Source organism: Nicotiana attenuata, chromosome 10, assembly GCF_001879085.1.
Source record: "Nicotiana attenuata strain UT chromosome 10, NIATTr2, whole genome shotgun sequence".
Classification (NCBI taxonomy): domain Eukaryota; kingdom Viridiplantae; phylum Streptophyta; class Magnoliopsida; order Solanales; family Solanaceae; genus Nicotiana; species Nicotiana attenuata.
The window spans coordinates 15,848,678-15,864,446 of NC_031998.1; positions in this window are offsets into that span (position 1 = coordinate 15,848,678).

A 15,769-nucleotide genomic window follows, 5' to 3' on the forward strand; every position below is an offset into this window, starting at 1 on the left:
TAGGGTGTATTTGAGGTTGTGCGTATGTTTGGTTTGGGGCCCCGAGGGCTCGGGTGAGTTTCGAGTAGGTTCCGGGAGGTCTTAGAATTAAAAATACCAGATATTGCAGGTCAGGAAAAAAATTGCAGGCTCCAGCGCGCCCACGGCCGCCTTAGCGCGGTCCGCGGTGTAGGCCGCGCGGCCGCGGTCGTCCCTGCGCGGTCCGCGTGGCAATCTTCAGAGAGCTAGCAGTCTTCAGTTTCACCAGCGCGGCCGCGACCCTTTTTGTGCGGTCCGTGCTGGGGCTTCAGAGGGTATAAAAACACGGGATTTTCAGTTATTTTTCTCACTTTTCAAAAACCCAAAAAATAAGAGGCGATTTTCCAAGCAATTCTTTTTCTTCAAAACGATTGGTAAGTGATTTCTAACTCATTTTCTTCACTCCTTAACACCTTTTAACATCATTTCAACGTCAAATCGAAGATTTTAATGGGGAAATTTGTGTATATTGGGTAGGACCTAGGGTTTTGCTAAAATTGGGGGTTGGACCTCAATTTGAGGTCCAATTTCAAAACTAATCACATATTTAGATTCATGGGGGAATAGGTAACCGGATTTTAGTTCGAACTTCGGGTTTTGACCACGTTGGCCCGAGGGGCATTTTGGTTATTTTATCTAAATTTGCGTCTTAGCTTCAAATTGAATAGTAGAATCAGTTGCTTGAGATGTTATTTACGAGATATAATTAAAATGAATAGATTTGGGCCATTTGGAGTCGGATACTCGTGGCAAAGGCGTGGTTTCTAGTTGATATTGAGCCGGTTCGAGGTAAGTTGCTTGTGTAACCTTGTGTGGGGGACCTTTCCCCTTAGGATTTTGTTATTTGGTATTTGAGAGCCTTGTACGCGAGGTGACGAGCGCGTACTTGGGCCAATTGTTAAAAATCCGGTTTTTACTTAAGATATTGCGATTTAGTTCCTTTCATATTTGCTTTATTCTACTTGCAATTATAGCCGGTGCTAGATTAGGAAAGCATGTTTGGTTGATTTAACTTGTCTAATTGCTTAAGTTGCATTAACTGTACTACGTGAAGCATGCTAGGCCAGTACTACCTGTTGCTTGTCTTTTGTACTTCATTTATGTGAACATTCTGGTTGTGGTTGCGCTTTTATATTGGGACTACGGATGTGGGATTCCGGTAGCTTCCCCCCCCCCCCTTGTCTGTTTACTTTGGGACTACGGGTTCGATTCCGGGTAGATCCCCCTGCACTTTTACTTTGGGACTGCAGGTTAGATTCTTGTTAGATCTCCCTGCACTTTTACTTTGGGACTGCGGGTTAGATTCTCGATAGATCCCCCTGCATATTGATGGTTGGACTACGGGACGGTATCTCGGGAGATCCTTCAGTTTGGCACATGAGTTGGACTACAGGACGGTATCCCGGGAGGTCCACTAGACAGTTGAGGAAAGGGCTACAGGACGGTATCCTGGGAGGCCCTCATTGTTATCCTTGGTGTTGAGCTGTAGTCATTCTTTGTTCATTTTGTTCTTTGTGTAGTTGCTATTGCCTCGTTGACCTGTCTTATCTCACTGCTGTACTCATTATTTCTGTCAGATTTTCATACTATTGATTATTATTATGTTTTACCTCAGTAGGGTCCTAACCTTCCTCGTCACTACCCAACCGAGGTTAGGCTTGGCACTTACTGAGTACCGCTGTGGTGTACTCATGCCCTTCCTGCGCATGCTTTTTTCATGTGCCGATCCAGGTACCTCTTCTCAGGCGCACTATCCTTGAGGCGAGGAGATACACGGAGACTTCGAGGTATATCTGTCTCGTCCGCAGACCAGGAGTCTCTATTCTGTTCCAGCTTTAGTATTTAGTTTATCCCTTTTCCCTCAGTTGTTTAGATATTCAGGAGTTAGAGCAGCGTACTATGTTTCTGTTAGCTTGTGGTTCCCGTGAGTTTCCGGATTTTGGGATTGAGTTGTAGACTTCCGCATTTCTTTTGAGTTGTATGGGCCGAGCTGCCTTATATGCAGTCACTATTTTTAATATGTTTAGTTTTATTCACCCATTTCGCTAGTTAAGTTGTTATTTCCGCATTGATAGGCTTACCTAGTTATAGGGACTAGGTGCCATCACGACATGTTCATGGAGGGTGAACTGGGGTTGTGACACACAGCTTCCTGAATTTAAACCATGCTTTAGCCCTTTTGGAGTTCGAAAATTTCCAAGAATTTCTTCTAGTTTTCTTGTGAAAATCAGAAAAAGTTTTTAGCTAACAATGCAGAACCTTTAGTGCAAAGAGTGATGCTTGGAAATCTGTCTTTAGAATGAAGAAAAGGCACTATTTTATAGGCCTCTAAGGCCATATGGTCAAAAACAGAATTGGGAATGATTCCCAGCCTGCAAAAAGCATATTTTAACTGTCTGGGACAGCTGGCTATCCCTTATTGCCTCACCATACTTGTGCTAACCAAATAGGGATAGCTGCCCCCTTCTCAGAAGCTTCTATATACAGAAATTGCTTGAAACGGTCCCTATTTCATTTTCCAACTTAATCCCTAAGTTTCAATTGTTCAATTAACCCCCCTAAGAGTTTCTAACAATACAAACCAAAGCAAACAACACCAAACCAGAAACAAACGGAAATAAAGATCAAATGGCACCAAACCTAAAACCTTTAACCAATCCTAGACTCTCTTAGCATGAACTGAAGTCAAGAATGAGGCAGAAAAGAGATATTTAAACCTACTACTACCATAATTCCGGAATTAATCGATAATAAACCATTTTCTAAGACTGGAACCATTGAACAAACTAATATTATCAGGTCAAGGAATCATAATAACAAAGGAAAAGCTAGCCTACTATAATAAACATGCTAATTTCAAAATTAAACTAGTTAACAGACCCTAAAACTACTTGACTAAATATGCAGAGTCAATAGAGGAAAAAGAACGAAAACCTAATACCCAAGATTATGGCTATCTAACACTCTTTATTTAAATGGCAAATAAACGGATAATCAGAAATTCACTAACAGGAAGAAGCAAAAATAGAAACAGAAGTAAAATAAAACAAGAAAAAGAAAATGAATGAAGAAAGAAAACAAAGAAAAGGTATTGGTTTTACCGGACAGAGCCAATAACCAAAATAACCCAATTAGAACCCGGGATGATGAACTTGGCCGGGCGTCAGGGGACTTCTAGATGGGTTGAAACTGACCCAAACGACTACTCTAGTCAAGAGTAATCCTTTTGGGCAAGTTTCCAAACCAAAACGAGCAACAAAATCCAATTGGCACCCAAAAATACAGGGATTAGGTCAAAATTTTGGATCTATGATCCATGGAGTTCCAGGAGTTATTTGGATCAATCATTGGTGAATTTTGAGTTTAGGAGGCATGGTGGTTACAGGATGTTAGGTTGGGCGATTTTGGAATGGTTTGGGTAAACTAGGGTTCGGTCGTAGATCTAAAATTGGAGGGATTTGAGAGGGATTCGAGGGGGTTGGTTCTGAGATTTGGAAAAAGAAGGAAGTGAGGAGTGTTTGGTGTGAATTTGGAGGGGATCGGAGCACCAGAACCGCTGTGAGGCGATTTTCGGTGGATAGTCGAACGCGGAGACGATGAGTATTTCAGGGGCGACGAGTCTCTAGGGTTTTGAGGTTAGAGACGGACTGAGTTTCGAAGGGGGTATGGGGGGGTGAAGAGTTTCAGACAGCTTTATACTTAGTGACAGGTAGCTCCCGTCTGTCTGATTAGATGGAATCAATGGATGGGATTCAAGGGGCTTGGAACGACGTCGTTTGGCATGGGACAGGGCTGGACTGAACCGAGTATGGAGCATTGGGCCTGGGTTTAGGTTTTTGTTTACCGTAAAAATGGTAACAACAATTGAATTTGTAAATGGGATTCTAAAAATACGTGATCTATTCCCGTGCTAGTTTGTAAGGGCGATTAGTGATAAAACATGAAGTAAGACAATAAAGATCGGGTTAGCCTAAGCGATAATTGAACCATTAAGGGGACGTTCCCGGGCGTAGAGCAAGCCAGTAGATACCTTGGGGCCAGGCCTCGAGCCTATCTCGGGCTTGTCGAGGGTAGTCAGGAAGGGGGGTAACAGATAATGTTACAAGTAATTAAGGCTTTATATTATCAATTTTGAGCTAAATGATGAAGAACAAACGAAGAAATAATAAAATGCTAAGGATGATCTCGAGATATATTTATTTGACAAACCAAGAGAATAACTATCAATAGATATGACTTAGAACCAGAGAGAAATTTAGAGAAAGGGAGAGAGAGAATATTATTGCTTCTTTGTTAGACAATTGGAGATGAGCTACAAGGTGTTGGTGACCCTTCTTTTATAGAAAAAGGGGGGCGTCCAAACTTAATATGGTATAAGCAATACAATAAAAGAATGAGATGTGACAACCTGCTTTTCTTGGGTTGTAGGAGAACTGGCGTCGAGCCGTTTGGACAAGTCTCGTTGAACCCAGATGCATCCCTCGGGGGATATCTTCGCCCATCAGGGTCTTAGCTGATGCCCGATCTGGGCAAGGCATCGGTTAGATCTCGAGGGAGGCGACCGAACCGAGATCCCGTGCCTTCGGGATTTGTTCTTTGAAGCATTATGTCGAGGGAAAATTGGTTTCCCGTTTCCCCGCACACAGATAGTCTCCGCGTTTCTTAGAAGGAAGTGATAAGAAATGTTTTTGACGCTCCTCCTCGTGGGTCAGCCTTCCTTCACAGAAGTCGAGGCGTTTTTCCTTCCCACTTCTTCAGAATATTTTAGAAATATTATGATTCCTCGCTCTTCAGGGCCGCATCGTTGTTGTCATTCCGTGCCGCATTTTGTCGCTATCGTTTCATCTTCCATGAACGCATTAATTTTGCCTGTTGTTACGCTTTTCGAGGGCGATAATGGCGCCGTCGGTTACTTTGTTTTCCCTTTATATATATGGGGCTCCTTTGCGATGAGCTCTTCATTCAAAAAGCTTCATTCGATACATGCTTTTCTTGCTTTCCCTGCCACTTTTCCGGCCTTTGTTGCTCTGCAATGTTTAAGGCCTATGGCCTTAAGATCTTATGTCTGTCACGCCATGGGCCAGCCCTTGATTTTTCTATGGCGGGACGGGCTTGTCCTGCTGTGATGCTGTTGTTGTTGTTGTTGTTATTGTTTTCGTTGTTGTTGGCTTGGTATGGCGACGTAGGGGTCGGTGTTCTCTGACCTGGAGAAACATTCAGATTATCCACCGCTGCTCAAGAGGAGGCTCAGATTATACACCGCTGCTCACCCTCCTTCCTCAGCCCGGCGTATTATACCCCCTTTGGATTCCGGGGGGTGTGGTGATGGGCTCAACTCGGCTGTTGCCTTTCGGGCTGAGGCGACATCTCGAGAAGTGGCTTCGGGGGAAGCATGCTGGCGGAGTCCGTGCTAGCCGAATTTTTTGCCCAGCCACTTCTCGCCTTCTTCTGGTATCCCCTCATCATTTTTCTCTTCTCCCGGCTTCCTTTGAAGATGCCATTTCACAAAGATGGGGATTAGATCCCTGTGGGGGCCGGACATGGAAGATTTTGTCTTTGAGGTCGTATGACTGGAAGGATGACTTCGGAGGCGCTATGCATAGGATGCTCCCCTTGGACTTGTATGCTACCTATATTTTCTCCCTTTTTTCTTTATTGTAAAAGAAGCTTTTGTAATCATGTAAGATGCAATTGTATATGAGGATTTATATGAGTATAAATATGTTTTTTCCTGGCTTCTGCTTTCAATCCTTGCCTTTTTCTGATATATCCTTATGCCTTTTGAAGGCCTTGATTTGTTGTCAAACGCTGACGAAGCATTTTCCCGAACCCCGTGTTGGTCGGTATGGCTTTCTCTGAGCCCGATAATCAAGCTTCCGACCGAGCTTAAGCCGACCCGATATATTCAGGCCGTCGACTCCCTTGGATTACTTGGAGATAATCGACGGTATCTTGGGTTCCTCGGGATAGGCGTTGAGTGGTGATTATATCCTTAGGCACAGGAGGGTCCCTTCTGGACCATAGATAGTTCTCCAGAACGTATGTGTTTGAATTTACTTCGGAGAGTCGCCCATGCAGGGGCGTCACTTTGATTTCGCTTGGAGCTTTTGAGAAATGTGAAACGACCTTGTTTCTTCGTCACTAGACACGGATTCTTTTCGGTCCCTTTGTTGTTTTTCGGGACGACTATGGGTCGGCCCGATATATTGATGCTATAAGAGTCTCCTGAGTTATGCTGAGTTCTGAGGCCTCTGGGGGTAATGCCCCAAATGTAGGTCATCTTTGGGTACCCTGGAGACCTTATTGATCTGGATGTGGATGATCCTTCCAGGCCGCCTGAGATAGACTTCTGCTTCCTTCTTGGCGTTTGTTTGCTCTTACGCCCTTCGGGGCTTTTCGAGTGTCTTCCTCTGTTTATGGGCCATCGTAGCCTGCCACGATAGCTTGTTCTGGTCTCCAATCAATTGAAAAGGTTCATCCTCGATCTTTTTTGTCGAACTTCGGGTTGGGGGAGGGCCGACCGGATAAAATCGAGCTATCGGGTCATACCTGCTTGTCTGGAGATTGCGCGTCGAATTCGGGGGCCTTTTGGGACGATACCCCGGATGGAGGTCATCCTCGGATGCATCGGTGAGCCCTGTTTATTTTGATGTGGGTAACTCTTTCAGAGAGTGTAAGGTTGGCTTCCGGCGTCTACTCCTACGGAGTGGGAGTCGCGAACCCGGGCGCATGCCTTGTGTCCGGCGTTGGTGCTTTGGAGCTCATCGGGGCCCTGTTCCTTTGGAGCTGACGTTTCTCCCCGAAACCTTCTGTTACTTGTTTAGGGGGATAAGGAGATGTCCCGTAGGGGTGTATCTCGTCTTTTCTCCTGAAGCTTCTTTTCGTAGGCTTGCGATGGCCTTAGTTCTGGGCTGGTTTTTTAGGACCCGAGCCTTGGATAATTTCGGGCCTGATCTGCAAAAATTCTTAAGGGTGATGCCGTTTGTGCCGAAATTACCTGCGGGGAGCTAAGAGCTCCAGTGCAGGTTCAAGCTTTTGAGGGGATGCGTGCTTCGGCTAGGATCCCTGCCTTCGAGGTTCAACTCAACTTGTCCTGCGAGAATGCCACGGTTCAGGTGGATATGATCGAGAGACTTGAGTCTGAACTCTCGAAGGTCAGGGCCGAGGTAATCGATGCCCGGGCGGAAGCGGCATCAAGCCGAACCAGGGCTGATCGAGAGACGGAGATTTGTACAAAGGAAGCTACTGACATTCAATCCGAGTCGAGGCGAGCCCTTGATCGCAAGGAGAGGATTGAAGAATATGTTCGCTGCCGAACCTGGAGAGAGGTATTCGAGGAAGCTGGATCAAGGGGCCTTGATTTTTTAGAGGAGTTGGCCTGAGCCAAGGTGGATGAAGGTGACGCTTGGCCACTCCTTGTGGACGCTGCAGAGGGCGATCTTTGACGAAATGCAGCCCTTTTGGCGAAAAATAGAGGTTCCGTCATTTTGTAACCTTGTTTCTGGCACGCGGGGCGTGCCTGTAGGTGGAGAATGTTTTTGCATGTAATATAAGAAGAATTTTACGGCTTTTGTTCCTTCTGTACCTTTTTTCTTTCGCTGCTCTCGATCGTGTAGATCGGTTTTGGGACTAGTCTCCGAGCTGCATCATGGCTCAAGCTTCGGTAGGTCCTCTGACTCCTGTCTACCTTTACGGGCGGAAGGTGGTGACCCTTTCTGCTTCTAGGCCAAAGCGATTTAGCGGGTGCGTGGCCCGGAGATTTTTCTTGACTGCCGATGGCGTATTGATAGCATCGCTTGGGTCGCCTCTTCAGGCGTATTCGCTGTTGAATTATTCTCGGGTTCCGTCTTCGGGTGTCTCAAGATACATCAGGCGACGTGGATAAACCGAAATAGCCTTCGACTGGGTGGCCCAATGGTTGAAGGGTAACTATTTTGTGGCCTTTGCCGAGGAGTATCCCGATCAGGTCGGTGTAGGCGGCTCCTTTTCCCGGAGGAATTGACCCGAGCCAGGAGGACAATCGCGGAGCTTGATTGTCGTTTGCTGAGGCCGTAGAAGGCGCACCTCGACAAGCTGTATTCCTTTCGGTGCGGGGCGTAGACTTGACCGTTTTGTTTTCGATATGGTCGCGGGGTGCTTTATTTGTTGGGGCCGAGCTAGAGAGGGCCCTTGATCGTGTAGGCAGTAGCGGAGAATATGCAGATAGGGGGATTTCGCGGAGATCCGTGCGAGAGGCTTTTGATCCCTCGGAAGAGATTGGATGCGCCAAGGGAGCGGAGTTTGATGCCAAGTTCTTGATATCTGATGATGAGGAGGAGGCCGATGGCCCGTGGCTGCCAAAAAAAAGGAAAATAAAGGGGGAACAGACATTCCCTGCCTTCTTTGCCGCGTATATACATATATAGATCCCACCATACGTCGCAGGCTGAGACTGTGCCCTACAATTTTGTGATTTCTGCGTTTCGATTACCTTCAAGTTCAGTCTCTGAGTCGTGTTACGGCTCGGGCTCTGATTGGCCATCCGACTATTTCCCGCCTGCATGGGAGGAGGGTGATGACCCTTTGTGTTTCTGGACTGAAGCGGTTTTGTGGGTGCGCGGCCCGGAGGTTTGTCTCGGCCGTTGATATCGTTGTTAGGGCCATGCCTTTATGCGTTTTTTGATCGAATTGCCCTCGGGTTTAGTCTCCGAGTTGGAGTCCTGACTCGGGCTTATCTCACCTTCGAGTCCGTTTGGGCTGGCGATAATGATTTTCATTCTCTGCCCTTGGGCGTTTGGCGATTTTCCGGGTCCAGTCTCCGAGTCGCGTTGCGATTTGAGCTGTAATTGACCCTTTGATCTTTCCGGATGTTCCGTTTGGAGAAAGCGGCATGGTTGTCACGCTCTAGGGAGTTTTATGACTTTTGGGCCTAGTCTCCGAGTTGTGTTGTGACTCGAGCTGTAATCTACCCTTAAATCTCATCTGAGCTCTTGGCCGGCGATGGTGGCCTTTCTGCTACTTGGTCGTTGAGACCTCTTAGTACGAGGCCCGGAGGCTTGCTTAACCGGCGACAATGGCACTTACACTGTTTGCTCGTGGAGACCTTTTAATATAAGGCGCGGGGGCTTGCTTAACCGGCGACAATGGCACTTACGCTTTTCGGTCGTAGGGACCTTTTAATGAGAGGCCCGGAGGCTTTGCTTAGGTTAACTATTTTGGATCCGGTCTCCGAATCGGGTCACGATTCGAGCTCACTTTAATCCTCAGGTTGTCAATTTTCAACTTGGCGACGATGGCTCTTATGCTGTATGGTCGTAGAGACCTTTTGATGTGAGGCCCGGAGGATTTGCTTAGCCGGCGACAATGGTGCTTACGCTAATTGATGTGAGGCCCGGAGGCTTTTTGTAGGCTTTGTTTCCTCTCGTCAAGGTCTTATTGATTATTTTGCCTGACCAGTCGTCGGTTCTAAAAGAACCTCGATTTCAAGTCGTAGTCGGCGATGTTTAGAGCACCTCGGAAGGTTCATAGCCCATAGGTCGAGTAGATCGACTCTTTTGCGATTTTGGAGCTGACGTGGTCGGGACTCGCTTTTTGCCTGTTGAGGGAAGCCTGTGTTTAACCGGTTCTTTTCGAATTATATTCGGAGGATTCTTTAGCAACAGTCGAGCGTCCCCGAGTCGCATTTTTTGGGCTGTAGCAGCCGTTTCGACCGGAGCCGTGTGCGTTTGCCGGGGCTATTTTTGATCCCGAGAAGTAGTTTTTGGCGTCTACACCGAGGGTATGCCCTTTGGGGATTCTTACAAATGCGATGTATAGCCTAAACTGCAGGATTTTTCATGCCTATTGAGGTCATATAGTTTGCCATGCCTTTTGAGGTCTTACAGTGTACGGAGAGTAGATCTGGTTTTACCGAGGCTGCCCGTTAGGGTCTTACAGTTTCGGATTTTCCAGTGCATGGAGATTGGTGTCAGTCTCCGAGTCATTGAGTTTGCTTGAAGACAACTTTTCATGAACTCGGAGCTGTTTCTAGGGGCTTGATGAGCTCGAAGGTTTTTCTCGGGGCTTGGTGAGCCCAGTGTTTCGACCCTAGGGTCGTCCGGATGTCGGATTTCCTAAGTCTCCGAGTATCTCGGGACGTATTTCCTGGAGATGTCCCTATCGGGAGCGTGCGGTGATTTGTTTTTTTTTTTTGGAAAGCAAGGCGTTGGAGATACTTTAATCCATTGATGCGATGTATGTGCTATCGCGCTGACTCGACCGGCTCTTAGGCCAAGTCGGGTTGTTTTGCTGATTTTCATATTGCTTTGTTTTTCTCTTTTCTCATAAAGGAAGAGGGGTGTTTTCGATTGCCAGATATAATAATACATGTTCTCACCTTAACGAGGTTTGGCTATTTTGATCGTTTTGGCTTGATACATCATTCCCCGTAGGGATCTTTGTTCGGCGCTCCTCTGAGTCCGGTGGATTTCAGGAGGAATTGCCCTAGCTGCTTTGGAAGTTGGCCGTAAGGATGGCTTCGAGCGATTGCGTGGAGTTTTATCTCCTGGTGGCTTCGCGGGTGTTGCCTCATTAAAAAACTCGGTCCAAGGAAAAGAGTGCAACGGGCACGCCTTTTTAGGAGGTCTCGAGATCTTCGGACAGTGCTAGTGTCTCGATATCTTCGGTCGAGTCGGGCGCACCTTTTTTGGGAGGCCTCGAGGTTTTCAGACAGTGCCTGCACGAGGGTTAATTTCTATTTTGAAAATAAAATAAAAGAAATGGCGGTACCTTGGGACGGGATACTTCTGGGTGCTGACTTGTTTCGATCGCCCGAGGTCGAGTATGTGACGTGGGTTTATTTTTGCATTTTGTCAAACTTGACCGGTGTTGAGCCTTGATTCGCCCGTGGTCTTATTCAGAGGCGGAGGTTAGGGGACCGAGAATGCGTCGTGTATTGCAAACATTTCTCTCGCCGCGTGCTGCTCTCCGCGGATTGTTTTGATTCCGTCCTTTGTCGGGAATTTTATCATTTGGTGGAGAGTGGACGGTACTGCTCTCATGCAATGTGTCCATGGTCGCCCGAACAAGGCGTTGTATCTCATGTCTCCCTCGATGACATGGAACTTGGTGTTTTGGGTTGTGTCGGCCACGGTGATGTGTACGATGATTTCCCCTTTCGTCGTCTCGCTCGCCATGTTGAACAGTTGAGGACTCGAGTGGCGGGTACGATCCATTTAGTTAAACTGAGCTGTTCTATCACCCTTGACCTCATAATATTGGCCGAGCTACCTGGATCCATGAGTACACGTTTTTTCTGGAAAGAATTTACAAGAAAGGAAATTACCAGAGCGTCATTGTAGGGTAGAGATAAGGCATCCGTGTCTTCTTCACTGAAGGTAAGGGCGTCCTCGAGGATGTATCCTCGAGTCCGTTTCTCCCTTGTGATGGATATTTTCATTTTCCTCATCATGGGTTCCTGCGGGGTATCGGCGCCGCCCATGATCATGTGGATGCTGTGTTGTGGTTCGTTTACTTCATTCTTCTTGGCTGCCTCCCTATCTCGAAACTGATTTTTGGCCCGATCGCTGAGGAATTCTCGGAGGTGCCCTTTGTTGAGTAGCCGAGCTACTTCTTCTTGTAGTTGACGGCAATCCTTGGTCCGGTGGCCATGTGTGTTGTGGAACTCGCACGTCAAGTTATAATTTCTCTGCGAAGGATCTGACTGCACTAGTCTAGGACATTTTGCATCCCGGATTTTGCTGATAGCGAACACAACGTCTGATACGTCGACGCTGAAGTTGTATTCCGACAAGTGGGGTGCGTTGACTGGTCCCATGCTTTGGTCAAATCTGGCCCTGTTGATGACCCCTCGAGGATCCTGTCCTCGATCCATCCTCCTATCGTTGCGGGGCAGGTTACGCCTTGGGGAGTTCCTCTTGTCTTCGAGGTACGGTTGATACCGTTCTTTGCTTGGCTTCGTCTCTTTTGCCGGGAATCTGCTCGGGTATACCAAGCTCGACGGGGCCCCCAACTGGTCATCCTCTGTCTTGATCTTCAATCGATACCGGTTGTGGAAGTCTGACCAGGCCACGGCCGGGTATTCGATCAAATTTTGTTTCAGTTGTTTCGAAGCCATGGAGCTCCGTTCGTTCAGGCCTTGGGTGAAGACCTGCACCGCCCAATCGTCGGAGACCGGTGGTAGCTCCATTCTTTCCATCTGGAACCAGGATACGAACTCCCGCAGCATCTCGTTTTCTCTTTGCTTGATTTTGAAAACGTCGGACTTCCTCGTTGCTACTTTTATGGCTCCGGCGTGTGCTTTTACAAAAGAGTCCGCTAACATGGCGAATGAATCTATGGAGTCGGGGGCCAGGTTATGGTACCACATCATGGCCCTCTTTGAAAGTGTTTCTTTGAATTTTTTCAGTAGTACGGATTCAATCTCGTCGCTCTTTATGTCGTTACCTTTTATTGCACAGGTATACGCAGTGACGTGTTCGTTGGGGTCGGAGGTGCCGTTGTACTTAGGGAGTTCCGACATTCTGAACTTCTTCGTGATAGGTTTTGGCGCTACTTCTTCGGGGAATGGCCATTGAATGAATTTCTTTGAATCTAGACCCTTAAGGACCGGAGGGGCGCCTGGGATCTGATCGACCCTAGAGTTGTAGGTCTCGACCCTTTTATCGTTAGCTGCGATCATTTTCTCTCCCGGTTCGATCCTTTTGGTGAGGTCCTCGAGTAACTTTATGATAGCGGAGTCAGCCACCGACTTGTTGTTGCTTGACCTTTCGAGCACTCGTTCGGCGCGGGGAGCTGTATCTGGTGCTACTGTACTGGGGATTCTTGGATGGCTTTTGTAGCTGAGCGATTGCTAGTTGCTGTGCCTGCAACATTTCAAAGATAACATGAAGACTAACTTCCTGTTCTTCCCGGGCTGGGGTTTTTTGCGCTTCCTATTGGCCGCTGCGTCGTACGCTCCTGTCAGTGTGAGACATTTTGTCTACTTGCTGAGCGTCCTGCGAATCCGCGTCCACTAGAATTGGTCCGGAAACGCCGTCAGGATTCTGCGGAGGTGCTCCGGCGGCCGGGACGGCCATGCCGTTTTCCCCGTGGTCTTCGAGGAAGTTGTTTTCGACCCTGTTTATCGAGCCGGACATTATGACCTGCAATCAAAGGGTTCTCGGGCAAGAAAAAGTGTGAAGGATATCGTGCGCTTGAGTGACGAAACTAGCAAGAAAATAATCACTATTATTTTTAGCCCCACGGTGGGCGCCAAACTGTTTACCATGAAAATGGTAACAACAATTAAATTTGTAAATGGGATTCTAAAAATACGTGATCTATTCCCGAGCTAGTTTGTAAGGGTGATTAGTGATAAAACATGATGTAAGACAATAAAGATCGCGTTAGCAAGCTAGTAGATACCTCGGGGCCAGGCCTCGAGCCTATCTCGGGCTTGTCGAGGGTAGTCGGGAGGGGGTAACAGATAAAGTTACAAGTAAGTAAGGCTTTATATTATCAATTTTGAGCTAAATGATGAAGAACAAACGAAGAAATAATAAAATGCTAAGGATGATCTCGAGATATATTTATTTGACAAACCAAGAGAATAGCTATCAATAAATATGACTTAGAACCAGAGAAAAATTTAGAGAAAGGGAGAGAGAGAATATTATTGCTTCTTTGTAAGACAATTGGAGATGAGCTACAAGGTGTTGGTGACCCTTCTTTTATAGAAAAAGGGGGCGTCCAAACTTAATATGGTATAAACAATACAATAAAAGAATGAGATGTGACAGCCTGCTTTTCTTGGGTTGTAGAAGAACTGACGTCGAGCCGTTTGGACAAGTCTCGTGGACCCCGGATGCATCCCTCGGGGGATATCTTCGCCAATTAGGGTCTTAGCCGATGGCCGATCTGGGAAAGGCATCGGTTAGATCTCGAGGGAGGCGACCGAACCAAGATCCCGTCCCTTCGAGATTTGTTCTTCGAAGCATTATGTCAAGGGAAAATTGGTTTCCCGATTTCCCCGCACATAGTTTTATTTGGGTTGAAGAAGGGGTTTTGGGCCACCAGGTTGGGTCTCTTGGGTGGCCCAATTCGAAAAACCTTTTTGTTTTGTTTTTTCTTTGTTTTCTTTTCTTTTTTCCTAATTAATAAAAACCCTAAATTGAATCCTAATTTAATCTAAGTTGTAAATCAGTCTAGTTATCTAATCATAAGATTGATAAAAATTAATTGATCCTAAATTAAAAGAGAAAAACTACTAATCCAAAATTAAAGCTAAAAAATGCCTTAATGAACCATTTTTGTGATTTTTATTTTTAATAAAACAACTAATTAATTAATTAATCCCAAAAATGTGAACACCAAATCTAAATGCAATGCATGGTATTTTTGGTATTTTTTATTGTTTTAATAAAAGTAAACATGCACAGAAATGCAACAATTTAACAAAAATTCCTACAAAAATTCTATAAAATTGCAAACAATTGGAAAAACTCTATTTCTTTAATTTGTAGGAGTATTTTACATAGGAAAAAAATCACGTGCTCACAGCTGCCCCTCTTTGCTCGGAAACACGATGAGTTTTTGGGCAAAGATAAAGTGAGCGGATACTAGCGATTTTTGCCCGTTTGAATACTCCGTGGGAAGCTTTTTTGAAAGATCTCACCGAACCTTGCTTCCGAGGTTGCCTACATATCCTTAGCTATAAAGGAATCAGGTCAGTGTAGTTTGGAAAGTTTTGGTAGTTGGGACTACCGAGAAGTTGTAATTTCACTGTTGCTGCTGCTGCTACTGCTTTTTGAACTTCTTATTACACTGAGTCAAAACAAAAGAAGCTAAACTTGTCATGACCCAAACCCCGGTCGTGACGTTGCCTAACACATTGCTAGGCAAGACCGACCATTTACACAACCTTAGCCAAATAATCTAAATAAATAAATAAATGTTCACTACTATAATACCAATTTAGTGCGGAAGTTCTGATATAATCTTTAACATTCGAAAACCCCAAAATAAAATGTTAAATAGCCCACAGAATCTGGTGTCACGAACATGAGCCTCTAGAAACAGATTATTCACCTATTACAAGTCCGACTAAGAAAAATATACGAATAAAATAATAAAAGATGGAGGGGAGAGATCAAGGCTGCGAACGCCATGCAGCTACCTCGATACTCCCGGATATTTACTGCTCCGCTAAACAAGTCCTCACTCACCCTGTGGTGTACCTGAATCTGCACACAAGGTGCAAGGAGTATTGTGAGTACTTCCAACCCAGAAAGTAATGAATATAAATAAAGTCTGAGGATAAGAAATCCTAAATAAACACAAATTAAAACTATAAATACAACAACGTGGACCAATAGCATAATACAGTAAACATTAAAAAACAGTTATAATAAAGTCACACCAGAATGAAAATAAATAACAATTAAATATGCAATGCAACACATAAACCGGTACCTCCAGTACCCCGCTGCGGCCGTGCAGCCCGCTCCATTTATTTAACGTCGACGGCGCTCACTGGGGGTGTGCAGACTCCGGGAGGGGCCCCTTACGGCCCAAGCGCAATAGTAAGGCATCTCGTGGCATCAAACAGGCCCTTGGCCTCATATCAACATCATTTTAATACTGCTGCGGCGTGCAGCCCGATTCCATACTCAGTCCAAAAATCACACAATAGTATAAAAATATTTAGCCCAAACTTCATTTAAAAATATTAACTTAATTTCTAATTTAAGAAAAAGGATGAGACTTCAAACACAGTATTAAATACCAGGACTGA